Source organism: Anolis carolinensis, chromosome 6 (assembly GCF_035594765.1).
Source record: "Anolis carolinensis isolate JA03-04 chromosome 6, rAnoCar3.1.pri, whole genome shotgun sequence".
Classification (NCBI taxonomy): Eukaryota; Metazoa; Chordata; class Lepidosauria; order Squamata; family Dactyloidae; genus Anolis; species Anolis carolinensis.
The window spans coordinates 75,403,629-75,416,224 of record NC_085846.1 but is presented as its reverse complement, the minus strand read 5'-3'; the positions used below and the strand labels follow the sequence as shown (position 1 = coordinate 75,416,224).

At 39.4% G+C, this 12,596-nt stretch overlaps 1 protein-coding gene across 6 annotated transcripts in view; it reads left to right on the top strand.

The window, feature by feature from the left end:
• The window catches only part of rarb (retinoic acid receptor beta), a 436,563-nt gene that overhangs the window by 370,544 nt on the left and 53,423 nt on the right, over positions 1–12,596 (top strand). The gene's annotated exons all lie outside the window — the stretch shown is intronic.

Below are 12,596 nucleotides of genomic sequence, written 5' to 3'. Positions count from 1 at the left end.
AGGTTATTTTGGTAATTCATGCAGTCTCCTGAAGCTCTTGGGATAGAAACTTAACTCCTGAATTTAAAGAGTACACATTTAGATTTAAAACCCCGTCTCTAGTTAGAAACTGTTGGAGGTGATTTTATGTAAAAGTCTTTTTAGATCAGATAAGTTTTGTCAGGGCTTTTATATGGTACAGTAGAGTTCCGGTTAACTGAGTTCCGGTTAACCGACACTCCGTATTATTCGAGGCGCTGCCGGGGGTGCCCCTCCCTCTCCTTCTCTCGAGTTCCTTCCTGGGGCAGCCTGAGGAAGGGAGCGAAGGGACCTTGATAGAGGGAGAGGGAGGAGGAAGCTCCCCATGAGCATTGCTAGGCAGCAGTGCTTGTGGGGTGCTTCTCAAGGGGCGAGGGCTCGCTGAGGGATGGGACTCGTCCCTCGGCAAGTCCTCAGCCCAGGGAAGCGCCCCACGATCACTGCTGCCTAACAACGTTTGGGGGGGCTTCCCAAGGGGTGAGGGCTTGCCGAGGGCTTGCCAAGTGTTGCTAGGCTGCAGCGATTGTGGGGCACTTCCCTAAACCGGATTGCTGGGAGGGATAATAGGGCCTCCTGGTTATCCGAGATTGGGCCTGCCCCTTTATCTCAGATAACCGGAACTCTACTGTACTTAAATTGTTGGGTATTAAATCCTTACATGCTACATAGTAACTCTGTTGTCATTGAAAACAACATCTCAGATTCACAGTGATGTTAGCGTGGATTTCAAAATCCTCAGGAAGGAAAATTGTGCAAGCTTTTGCACACCTTGGTTCCTGCTTTTTGTAGTTTGTAACATGCTTACCCTGTGCTCATTGATATACATACACGTGGTTGCACCCACATATCTTCTTGTTTCTGAAATCCATAGCAGGAAGGTTTTGTGTACAGGTTTATCAGTAGGAAGTTAATACATTTTCTTCAATCTAAATATTGAATAAAAAGGTTTTTTGAAAGCTATTTCTAAGATAGCAATTCCAGTAGTTTGAGTGTAGTGTTATGACTGAATTCCTGGTTTGCCATGGACACCCACTCAGATAAATCTTGAACAGGTGATGCACTCTCAGCCTCAGGGATAAGCAAAGCTAACCCTTCTCTGAACAAAACTTGCCAAGGAAATCCAATTAAAGTTTGGCTTCAAGTGGCCATAAATCAGAAAAACAGCACATTCCACTTTCTAGAGATTGAACTGGCCAACCCAATAAAGGAGGCTTTGGTGTCAGTTTAGGCAACTCTGAACCAAGCCGAAGGGTAACCATAAGTGGAAATGACTGGAGGACATTCAACAACAGCAAAATATTGCCACGTGCAAAATCATAACAAAAAATACAACTTTGTAAAGAAGATGACTGTGAGGGAAGATTGGTGAACAAGTAGACAGGCATGTGCATAATCAGATTTAAAAACAAAATTCCTTCAAAGATACAGTAGAAATGGCAGGACTATAGTTGAAATGGGGTGAGCCATTTAGTAGTGCTGCAGAGTAAAAAAGGAAATGCAGTGGTGTTCCATGTCTTATTTTCATTCTGAGGCTACGTGACAATTACAGTAAACCGTGTAACTATTGACACAGCAAGTGGGAGCATTCTTATAGCAAATCCATAGCCTTTATGCCAACAGGAAAAAAGAGCCAAGTAAAACTGAAGTGTCTGTCAACAAGATTGGGTGAATCCCAGAGTATGGAGAAATACACACACACCCTAGTAAAACAAGCAAATATCAAGATAGTGCATCTTCCTCCAAAAGCAACAAACTGGATGTGAGGGCGATCTGGCTGCGACATCAGTCACCCCATTGATCGCCAGGGTTGATTCGGCTGATCTGGCTGACTAGGCGGGTGTCCCCTTCCTCCCTCACCGCTCCATGTGCGTCCCTCCCGAAGCTGCGCGCTCGGTGGAAGAGGACGACGTCCCAGGTATAGAAGGGGGGATGCAACAAACTCAAAACTACAAAGAACATGCCTTTAGCCCATCTGCTGTCTCAACTTATCTGTGTGAGTATGTACATATGTGACCCAATAATACAACTTTGAAATGGTTGTTCAGCTTTGGCTTAATCAGAATTCCCATGTGATATAAGACACTAGAAAAAGTAACTTTCCATTTTTCTTTTTCCCAAGACCCACTTAACATTCCCTTGATCATCTCTTAAAAAGAACGATAAAAAGCAAATTAGCTTGCTCACCTCCTTATAATTTATTTTAACCTAAAGTGAAGCACACTTGGCTGAAGTCCCGAATGGGAATCTGTTCCATTTTTATTATTCTGGAATTTTTCATTAACAATAGCCAGATCCCAGTCAGTCATTCCAGTTTGTAAACAAGGGCATTGCCTACTTCCTTTCAATAGCTACACTCAGGGAAAGGCCTCTTAACTTGGCCTGACCCACATAACCATTGGTCAGAAAACAAAAGCAAACAGAAGCTGACCAAGGCACAAACATCTCAAAGTACAGGCAACAAACATCTTCTGTCTCCAGTGTGAATATCTGTCTTCTTTTTCTTCTCCCAAGTTAAGATAAAACCTGAAATTCTGAGACCTGTCCAAAGACCAGGGTTCTTTACTCTTCCATTCATTCAATAGCTGAAGTATTCAAACTGAAAGTTGGAGAACAAGTTAGTAATCAGTGGTTAAGTATTCTACCTTGCCATTTAAAGTGCAGTCATATGATTAAAACCATAAAACAATGGCAAAACCAAGGAATACAAAGGCAATAAAGCAATAAAGGCAGGGAGTAAATTAAGCAAACTATGAGGCTTGAAATTCAACTGCTGTTTCCAACATGATCTTGACCCCAATCTACATTTGAATTGTTGTAGAATGACATTTTGTGGGCCCACATGCCACTGGATATGGTGCCAGAGGTAAGGGGGATAGCAAAAGGTAATGGAGGGTGTGATCCACGTCTCCGTGCCCATACACATGCACATATTAGTTCACATATGTAAACACAAAGATGTTCACACATTACATTCAATACATACACAGTTTATCATACAATAGAAAGGGGGGAATTCAATTCTGGCTCAATTGAGGATCTCCAGCAACAACAATAACAACAACAACAACAAAACTTTATTTATACCCCGCCACCATTTCCCATAGGGACTTGGGGCGGCTTACAAAGTATCACACAATGGTGCCACACAACATATAAAATACAATACATCAGCATTTATAAAATCAATAACATGCCAATTTACATAAAACCATAACATACAGAAATTAACAAAGCTCAACTCAAATTAAATAAAATGCACTGTAAAACGCAGCAGTAGCTACTAATTCAAAAGGGTCCGTACAATCAATTGGACATCCCAACTGCAAACCAATTTAAAATGTCACCATTAAAGTGCCAAAGTAAACAGTAGCCCCATCAGGCCTTAGACCTCATCTATACTGCCATTTGATGTGAATTATCCTGAGGCATCTAAATGATGCCCCAGGGTAATCTGGGTTAACCTGGATAAAACTTGGAACCCCAGTTTGATCCATGTATGGACCTTGTGGAGACTGCCCCCTGAGATCACCATGTGCGATCCAAGGGGGCAGTCCCCATAGCTATTCTGCCTCTGCAGTGCCATCATCCCCTCCCTGGTGCCCATTTCACTGGTTGAAAAATCTAGGATATCCTCCTTGCCGAGGCTGGATGCTTCTCCATGCTTTGTGATGATAGAGTTCTGGTAGGGAAATTCTTCCCTCCCTTCTCCAAAGCTCTATTGCATTATTTAGATGTGCCATGGAGCATGGCGAAGCATCCAGCCTCGGTAAGGCTTTCCTTGATTTTTTTTTTTGCTGGCAAAATGGGCACCAGGGAGGACAGGAGCCTCTGCCGACATGGGTGGGTGTCAAGCCACCCTCTTGCCAAAAGGTTGGGGTTTTAGCACCCTGTATGGCCTAGAAATGCATTGTATTTCAGTTACATTTCAATAGTAACGTACTGAAGAGAAATTTTGTTGTTACACTGGTTTAAAAGATACTGCATTTTCATGACATTGTCTTATCCAGCTTAAGAACTTTTCAACCACAAAAGAAAATTAAAAACATGTAAGACAAAGAATGAATTATTTTATAATAAATTTCCGAGCTCTGTAATGCAATCAAGAGAGTTGATTAGATGGCAAGGATATATTGCAGGCCTATTTTATGTCAAATACCTCTGTGTTAATTGTGAAGGCACCAGTTCCAGTATGATCTTGGAAGCTAAGCATGGTCAGATCTGGTTTGTACTTGGATGGGAAACCTCCAGGGAACTCAAGGTGCAGTGTGTGGTATTTTAAAGGAAGAAACAAGCAAAACCACCTCTGACTATTCCCTTCCTAAGTATACCCAATGAAATCTATGGGGTTACCATAAGAAGATAAGCAATATAAAGGCACACATTCCGTTTTGATGTTCTTCCTAACTCCTAAGCTTATTTTCTATTCCCTTTGTAGACTGGATACTTTACATTGTATGAGAAATCATGTTTTCATTTTGGATGGAATACTACATATCAACATTTTATCTGTGTTTAATCATAAGAAAGAAGCTTCCTAACCAAACTGTAATGTACACCATGAAGCTAATCTTAACATATGTGTTTCTTCAGTTACCTTGAATTCTTCACTTAAAATAAATATTAATTATTTGCTGAACTCTTAGTAGAGCAGAATTCAGGTGGATTTTATGTGGATTCAGAGATCATGTAAAATATAATTGATATGATAATAATTCAGATACAAGAGTTGGCAAGGAACAGAATAATAAAAGTATCAATAAGGTAACAGACATCTGGCTATCGTAACAAAGGACAAGGCTGTCTTGGATTATTTTCATCACTTAGGCTACAATATTTTATGCATGCTAACCATGAATTTAGACCCATTGAACACAGCAGGACTTACTGCCAAGTAAACATACATAGCCTCCTCTCCAGAACTGTGTAGTCCACCTAGATCAGTTAATCCTTTTTTGAGTCTCTAGACCCATTTTGAGTCTTTGGTGGCACAGTGTGTTAAAGCGCTGAGCTGCTGAACTTGCAGACCAAAAGGTCCCAGGTTCAAATCCCGGGAGCAGAATGAGCGCCCACTGTTAGCCCCAGCTCCTGCCAACCTAGCAATTTGAAAACATGCCAATGTGAGTAGATCAATAGGTACCGCTCCGGCGGGAAGGTAAGGGCGCTCCATGCAGTCATGCCGGCCACATGACGTTGGAGGTGTCTATGGACAACGCCGGCTCTTCAGCTTAGAAATGGAGAATGAGCACCAACCCCCAGAGTCGGTCACGATTTAACTTAACGTCAGGGGAAACCTTTACCTTTCCCTAGACCCATTTAAAAATCTGAGATTTGAAAATTATGGGGGCAATTATGATTGTCACAGCAAAAATAATTTCCCAAGAAATGTTAGTGTAAGAGGTTATGTGAGTTCGAAATAGAAATCACAAATTTTTGCTGTCACCCACCACCATATCTATTTCATAGGACAAAAACAGTCAAAGAGCTTTGGTGAGAATCAAAGATCAGCAGTTTGCTCAAGTATGAGACAGAAATAACTGAAATAGGTCACTTTTTAAACTGTGTAATGAAGGAAGAAAACTCAAATTACTTGTAACAATGTAACTCCTCAACTTCTATGAAATAGGATCTCAGGCAAAATGACCCCAGATGTGGCTCTCCACTCTACTGCAGCCTCTCTGTCTTATCAGGGTCCCTTTTCAAAAAGATAGATAGAAAGAAGAAAATTTAACCATTTTAATTAGCTGGTCAAGAAAGCTTGGGCAATTGTTTCCAGTTTTCTTGACTCCTCTTTGATTTTCTGAAGAATGATTCTAGGACAACCAATGGAAAGGAATGGAAAAGGATGGATAGATGCACTATGCTTTCCAGTTACCTGAAATATCAAATTTTAATTATCAAATATTTTTTAACAATTAAGGAGAAGAAAAGGCATCAGGTCCTCCTGATCTTGTAAGCTAAGCAGGGTCAAGTTAGGATTTGGATGGTAAACTGCCAACAACTACCAGGTGCTGTAGACTATATTTTATAAGAAGGAACTAGCAACACCACTTCTGAATATTTCTTGCTTTAAAAAACCACTATCTATACAAATAAAACTATTTATGGAGTGCCTTAGTCTGGTATATTTTCTTAGAATTCCGTTGTATTAAAAGGTATAAAATGCCCCATGTCAACAGGAGTGTTTGTGTGCAGAGAATCAAGAATATTCCACAATACATAAAACACACAGAAAACTTATATTCACATGAGATAGATCATTGACTTTGAATATCTGTCAAGTTCTTCTTGCAAATATATGTGTCAAAACATCTTTAAAGATGTATGTGTTTTTGTCTGTAAAAGACAGAAAATCTGTACTGGAAGATGGCTGAGATTCAAGGACATTCTTTATAAGCTTTCTGGTGATATCATAAAATATGTATAGTGTGGATCCTGTCCTGTGTGCATCCTGCAACACAGAATACTTCTGGGGAACTACTGTATATACTCACATAGAGTCTAGACGTTTTAGGGAAAAAAGTCTACCAAAAAATCTGTGGAATGGGTCATTCTGTGGAAAGTGCCAGCTCTGACCACTGTTTTCATGTCAGCTTTTCCAGAGATCAGTACTGTACCTTTGCTCTTATTCCCTTCTCTGAGTAGAGTGGTGAAAGTTGAGAACTTTGTCCTGGGAGAGCCTAAAAGAAGTACTGGCATTTATATTCTTTCCACCCCAGCGCTGCTTCTGGCCTTTTGAAAATGCTTGGGACAGGAAAACAGTGATGGTCAGGGCTGCCACCTTCCACTCTCCACAGAATTACCCTCGACTTTTCATGGGTCCTATTAAAATCCACAATCTTGGTCCCAAAACCTGCCCTCGAATTATACATGAGGTAAACTTAAACATGAGTATTTATGATAAAATGCCCTGTCTGCTTGGAAGAGAACTAAATCATATGAAGGGACAGCAGAATTCCTGTTTTTTCCACTGTGATCAAAATAATTTCTGTTTCAATAGCAGTCAGTAGTTCTACATTCACATCTACAGCTTTATGTCAGTATACACATGTGTATTTGTTGCACTTCTCCGTCCCCTTATATTATCTCCTTCTTGGCATCACATTGCTTTTTCCTTTTTCCTTTCTGGCCACATTAGGATGCTTCTGTTAATCTGCCTTGCAGACACAGAGGAGCATGAAAGGGAAGGGAGTGTGTGAACTGAAGGCATGCATCACAATACATGTGCATCATTATACTGAAAACTGCTTTTAACGTGTTGGCCTTAATCTAACAGATAGTTTGTTGTGCTTAAGTCCATTGAGATGGCTCTTGTAGACCTTTCCAACTATGCATTTTAGTTTCCCAATAAAGTATCGCTCTTTTAGGGCTTTTTTTTCCTGCATGATCAACACAATTACTCTTGAATATGCTTCTAGCTCAACATTTTTATAAGTTTATGATTTCAGTGACCTAAAGAATTCTGCATCCTGTGTTAGCTCAAGTCTGTGTCCAAAGTGCACCAATATGTAAGCTGTCAAGGCTTATATGGTAAACTCCTTTCTAATCTGGCATTTTGGGGGGGAAATGTTTCTATTTAGAGAAAAGCTTGTTTCTTGTAGGCTTCTTAAGGTGTGTGTGTATCTGTGTGTGTCAGCCTTTGCCCATTTCACGTCAGTCCCTACTATTCCCATTCTGAAGTGCCTGATTGCCTCTTGCAGCACGAATGTCACAAACAAAGGACAAAAATGTACATTCCCAAGGCTATGTAGGGAAGCAAGTCTACACCGCTTAACCTGCCCCCAATGGGAAGTTAATCATGGTGGACAATTGAAATAGCAACCCAAATGCCTACTCCTGAGGGCATAAAGAAGAATGAGTGCCTAACTACAACTGTGTGAAATCCTCTATGTCTACATTGCTGTTTGGTTAAATCCTACGAAAAAGCAAAACAAGGTGCATACATCCCCGAGGCCAAAGGCTGCCCTTTCAATAGGCAATTTCAGTGAGAAGCAGCTATGTGTGCAGTCAGTCCTCAGTCCCTGTGGTTGATCGGATTTTAAAGGCGCCAATAAGCATAATATGGTTGCAAAGAGCAGCAGAAGCCATTTATTTTACTATCTAGTGATTTACTTTCAACTAGGTAAATGGTGAAATGCAATTAATTCAGAGATTTGTAGCAGAATAATTATTCTCTTTGAACATATCTGGAAATTTTATGACCCTTTTTATTGTGATTTTCCTCCCTCTCCCTTTCTCTCTCTCTTTCTCCCTCACTTTCTGCAGGGCTAATGAACCGAAACTGATGGTACATACAGATTTCTGTTTTCTCTTTTGATTAGTATCCACAAGTACAAACTGAGATAGGGAATGCATTGTACTTGGAAAAAGCAAATTGGCCCCAATCCAGCAAGCAGCTTCACATGCTTGCACAGGGAACTTGCTTGTGTGCTGTGGATTGGGTTGCCTTCCCCCCCCCCCCCCTTTTGTCAAGGCTATTTTGCCTTACAATAGAAAAACAGCCCAGAAATCCAAAAGGATGGGCATGTCATGGCATTGATAGAAAAATCTGACAATTAAATTACTCAAGGGATTTAAAATCAGTGCAAGATGGGAGTTGGATAGGAAAGAATATCAGAAAATATTCCCAAACATGTGTTGCATTAGTGTCTGACAAGGTAATGAGTAGAATCCAAGCCTGCTGAGAATATTTGGAATCCAGAAACATGAGATAGAACATTGACGTTGAATATCTTATTGGTTCTCTTTTTTGCATAAAAAGTAACAATTTTGTACAAAGTTCACACATTTTGTGCAGAAAACAGCATACAGGAGGCAATTTTTGTGCATATTTTTCAATGCTTGAAAAAATGCTGTTTTCTACACAAAAAAACATGCTAATTCCACACATATGGTAATGATTATCATTATTGTTATCATTACTGTTTATTTATACCCTACGTTTCTCTCTACAAGGAGACTCGTCAATTCCTAGTTACAGCATTTTCTGCACAAGAAAAAGTCACATGCAGTTTTTGGGAAGAATAAGTCCTAGACTAGAATACCCTTCAAAAACTGAAGTTTTTAATTACTTTCTTTCTGGGTTGAGAAATTTACTAAAAATTATTCACTGCTTCTTTTGAAAGCAAGACTAAAAATAATTACATCCCTAAAGGTGGGTCGTGCCAGCTAGCGTTGCCCTTGAAATCATATACCTGACTGACTAAACCACCCGGTGTTTGCATATTGACATGGACATGGTGCATTCACTGGTACAAAAGCGTTTGTACATTCACCTGTGCCAAAGCTCTGAATCAACTTTAATGTATGAGATATATGCCTGAAAAGGACTGAATTAGAAAACAAACAGCAACCAAAATGTATTGATCCTACTGATAAGTCAAAGTGATCACTAGTACAAGAGCCCGAGTCTTACAACAAATAATAATGGCTTATATAAGCATTTCCCCATCAAGTATTTTCCCATGTTTATTGTGTGTTTGCTCATCATCCCCAACCAGCACTGCCATTGGCACCTAACAATGCGGTATTACCTAGAAAGTGGCAGTTTGGGGATTGGATCTATGCATAGTTCGATAATTCATTAATGATAGAACAATTTGGATCAATTTGAAATGTATGAATTTTTTCCTGTGATTAAATATCTTGGCTTAATGCATCTCAGCGGGACAGTTTTGCTTCACCGCCTTTAAGGGGTAAAGGAGATCTCTCCCTGATCTTCCTTCCCTAACCTCCTCGTCAGTTTTGCTCTGCCTCCACTTGCCAACTTTAAGGTTTTAAAGAAGCATCTTAGAGTAAATTATTAATAACAAAATTAAATCCATGTTCAAGAGAGACAGTTATGTAATAGCAGTAATTGCATCAACTCAGCTAATGAGCTTTGCCTCCTGTGCCGTGTACAGCAGATTAATAGCCCATGAATTCATTTGCAACTTGTTTTTGCTTCTGAAGAGTATCCCAAACAAGTGAATTAATGGCTGAGGAAAATAACAAATTCTCAGAAATTTGCTCTCCATGCAACTTGACACAGATAGAGGAACACCTGGGAGACTGAAACAGATTCTGGTGCTTATTCACTACAAGATTGTTCTTTTGTTGGTGTGCAAAAGAGAGTTGCAGATGGAAGAGATGCAGAAAAGGTGCAAAGCAGGATGTGCACAGTTTGGTAGTTCATGGACTACCAAACCCAGAGACATAATTAAAGTGAAATAAAAATCAGAAGTGGTCCACTTTTTTAAAAACTTTCAAAGAAATTGGGAGTCTCTTCTAGTACAAAACCACTACTTATGAAAACCTTTAGTAGTAAGAAAATCAGTTTGGGAGGTAGAGTCCAAGGGGCTAGCAAGTGACATGTATGATGCACAGTCTGCTTTAGGATGCATGTAGACTTTGCTAGAGCAACTTCTCTATGAAGAAAGGGCTCTTGGGGCTCTTTAAGTTTAATGAAATGAGGGCGCATGAGAGAGGTAAATGAAGGGATGCATATGCTGTGCAAGTAGTTTTGCTCCCTCTCCCATAGAACTGGAATCTCCTGATGTTCAGGAGATGTTAAATAAAAGAACTTTTTCGGCAAATACTGTAGTTTAAATTATAAAACTTGCAACCACATGATGTAATGCTGACCTGCAATTTGCATGAATTTAGAAGCAGGATTAGACAGATTTATGAAGAATATGGATGTTAGTGACTGTTAGTTATGATTGCTAGATAGATAGATCTTCAGTATCATTGAACATGCTGGGCATTGACTGAAATAAAAATATTCATCCATTCAGTACCATTGAACAAGATGCTTCTTATGTCTGATGTTCAGATAAATCAGCTTCTGAATATGGCAAGAACATCAATGCTGTGAATGGCAGAGAATGAACAGAATGGTAGCAGACATTCATGGAGGTCAGGAGTCAAGATTTCAATTGAAACTATCAAGGTATCTCTCTGCACAGAGTGTTGCATGGATATAGTTAAGGATAGTGAATGATGCCCCTTAAATGAACAGAACTAGTCCTACCTTCACTTTTTAGCTGAACATCAGATTAGCATTTCCCACAGTGTGGCCTAGCTGTGGCATAAGTACAATCATGAAAAAAGATGGTCTAAATACCCGTATAAGGCACCTAATCCTGTTTAATCTTGAAAGCAAAGCAGGGCCGAAAAGAGAGCAGAAAACAAACAAACAAGTAAATAAATAAACAGCAAAGCCCTTCCAGTACAGCTGAATCAAGAATGGCTGCACATAGTAGCACTTTGGCACTAATCTTAGTGAAAATAAAAGAGTTATAAAATTCTTGTTAGGGAGGATATATGGGACTCTAATGTGCATGTGTTTGCCTTCAGTCCCTGTTGATTTATAGGGACCTCATGAATTGCATAGGGTTTTTGTAGGTGATGATTGTTCAGTGGAAGTATTGCTTTTCCCCCGAGAAATATAGTCTACAAGCACCTGGTATTCATTGGTAGTCCCCAGCCCAAGTACTACCCAGGATTGACCCTGCTTAGCTTTCAAGATTAGACAGGATCAGGTGCCTTATAAGGGTATTTAGACCATCCATATTACTATATTGTTATATCTTTGTATAGCATAGGCCAGAAAGGTTCTTTATTTGGAGCACCGCTGCTAGACTCTAGATCAATGATGGGCAACCTTTTGCACTTGGTGTGTCAAAATTCACCAAAAAACCTAGCATGACTTGGGTGGTGTGTCACTTCGAGAAAAAAACCATAATTTTGCAATATGTATAGTTTAAATAACAAAAATATATAATTGTAATATATAACTGTATTTAATAAATCAAAACTATTTACTAACATTATTTCAATGTACAACAATCTATGGTACCTCTTGCAGTTTCCACACTGATTTTTCTCTATTCTAGTTTCAATGTAGTCACGAATAATGAATAATATAATAATAATATAATAGTAATAATATGATAATATACTACAATAATAGAATAATAATAGAATGAATATATATATATATATATATATATATATATATATATATATATATATATAATGTAATGTGCATAAGTCCTATGGAGTAAACAACAAAACCACTTGACAAAATTACACCAAATTTGGCCACAAAAGACATAGTCATCCAATCAATCTGTATGCAGCAGCGTGTCTGTAAAAATGGCTAGGCGTGTCAGTGCTGACACGTGTGTCATAGGTTGGCCATCACTGATCTAGACGTTGAAGTCCAAAAAAGTAACTTTTCTAAACTCCGGGGAACAATACCATTGCCCCAGGAAAGGGTCAATTCCTACTACAGGTCAAGATTGATTTAGTTCTGCCACGGCTCTTTCCAGTTTTATGGCTGTCTGAGCAAAGGAATGGCTTTATTTTTAGCACTATGGACAATTTTTCATGCCAGACATAGAAACAGAAAAGTAGAAACAGTAGCATGAGGGTGCAGCTGTTCAGCTAAAACAGTTTCATACCACTGATTTCTCTGTGTGCGTTTTTCCCTTATCTGCACAGAGCAACATGAAGGAGATAGTGCTAATAAGCTCACATAAAGATTGATTACATGTCCTCAGCTGGAAGTTACACTAGCCCTTATTCTCTGAGGTATA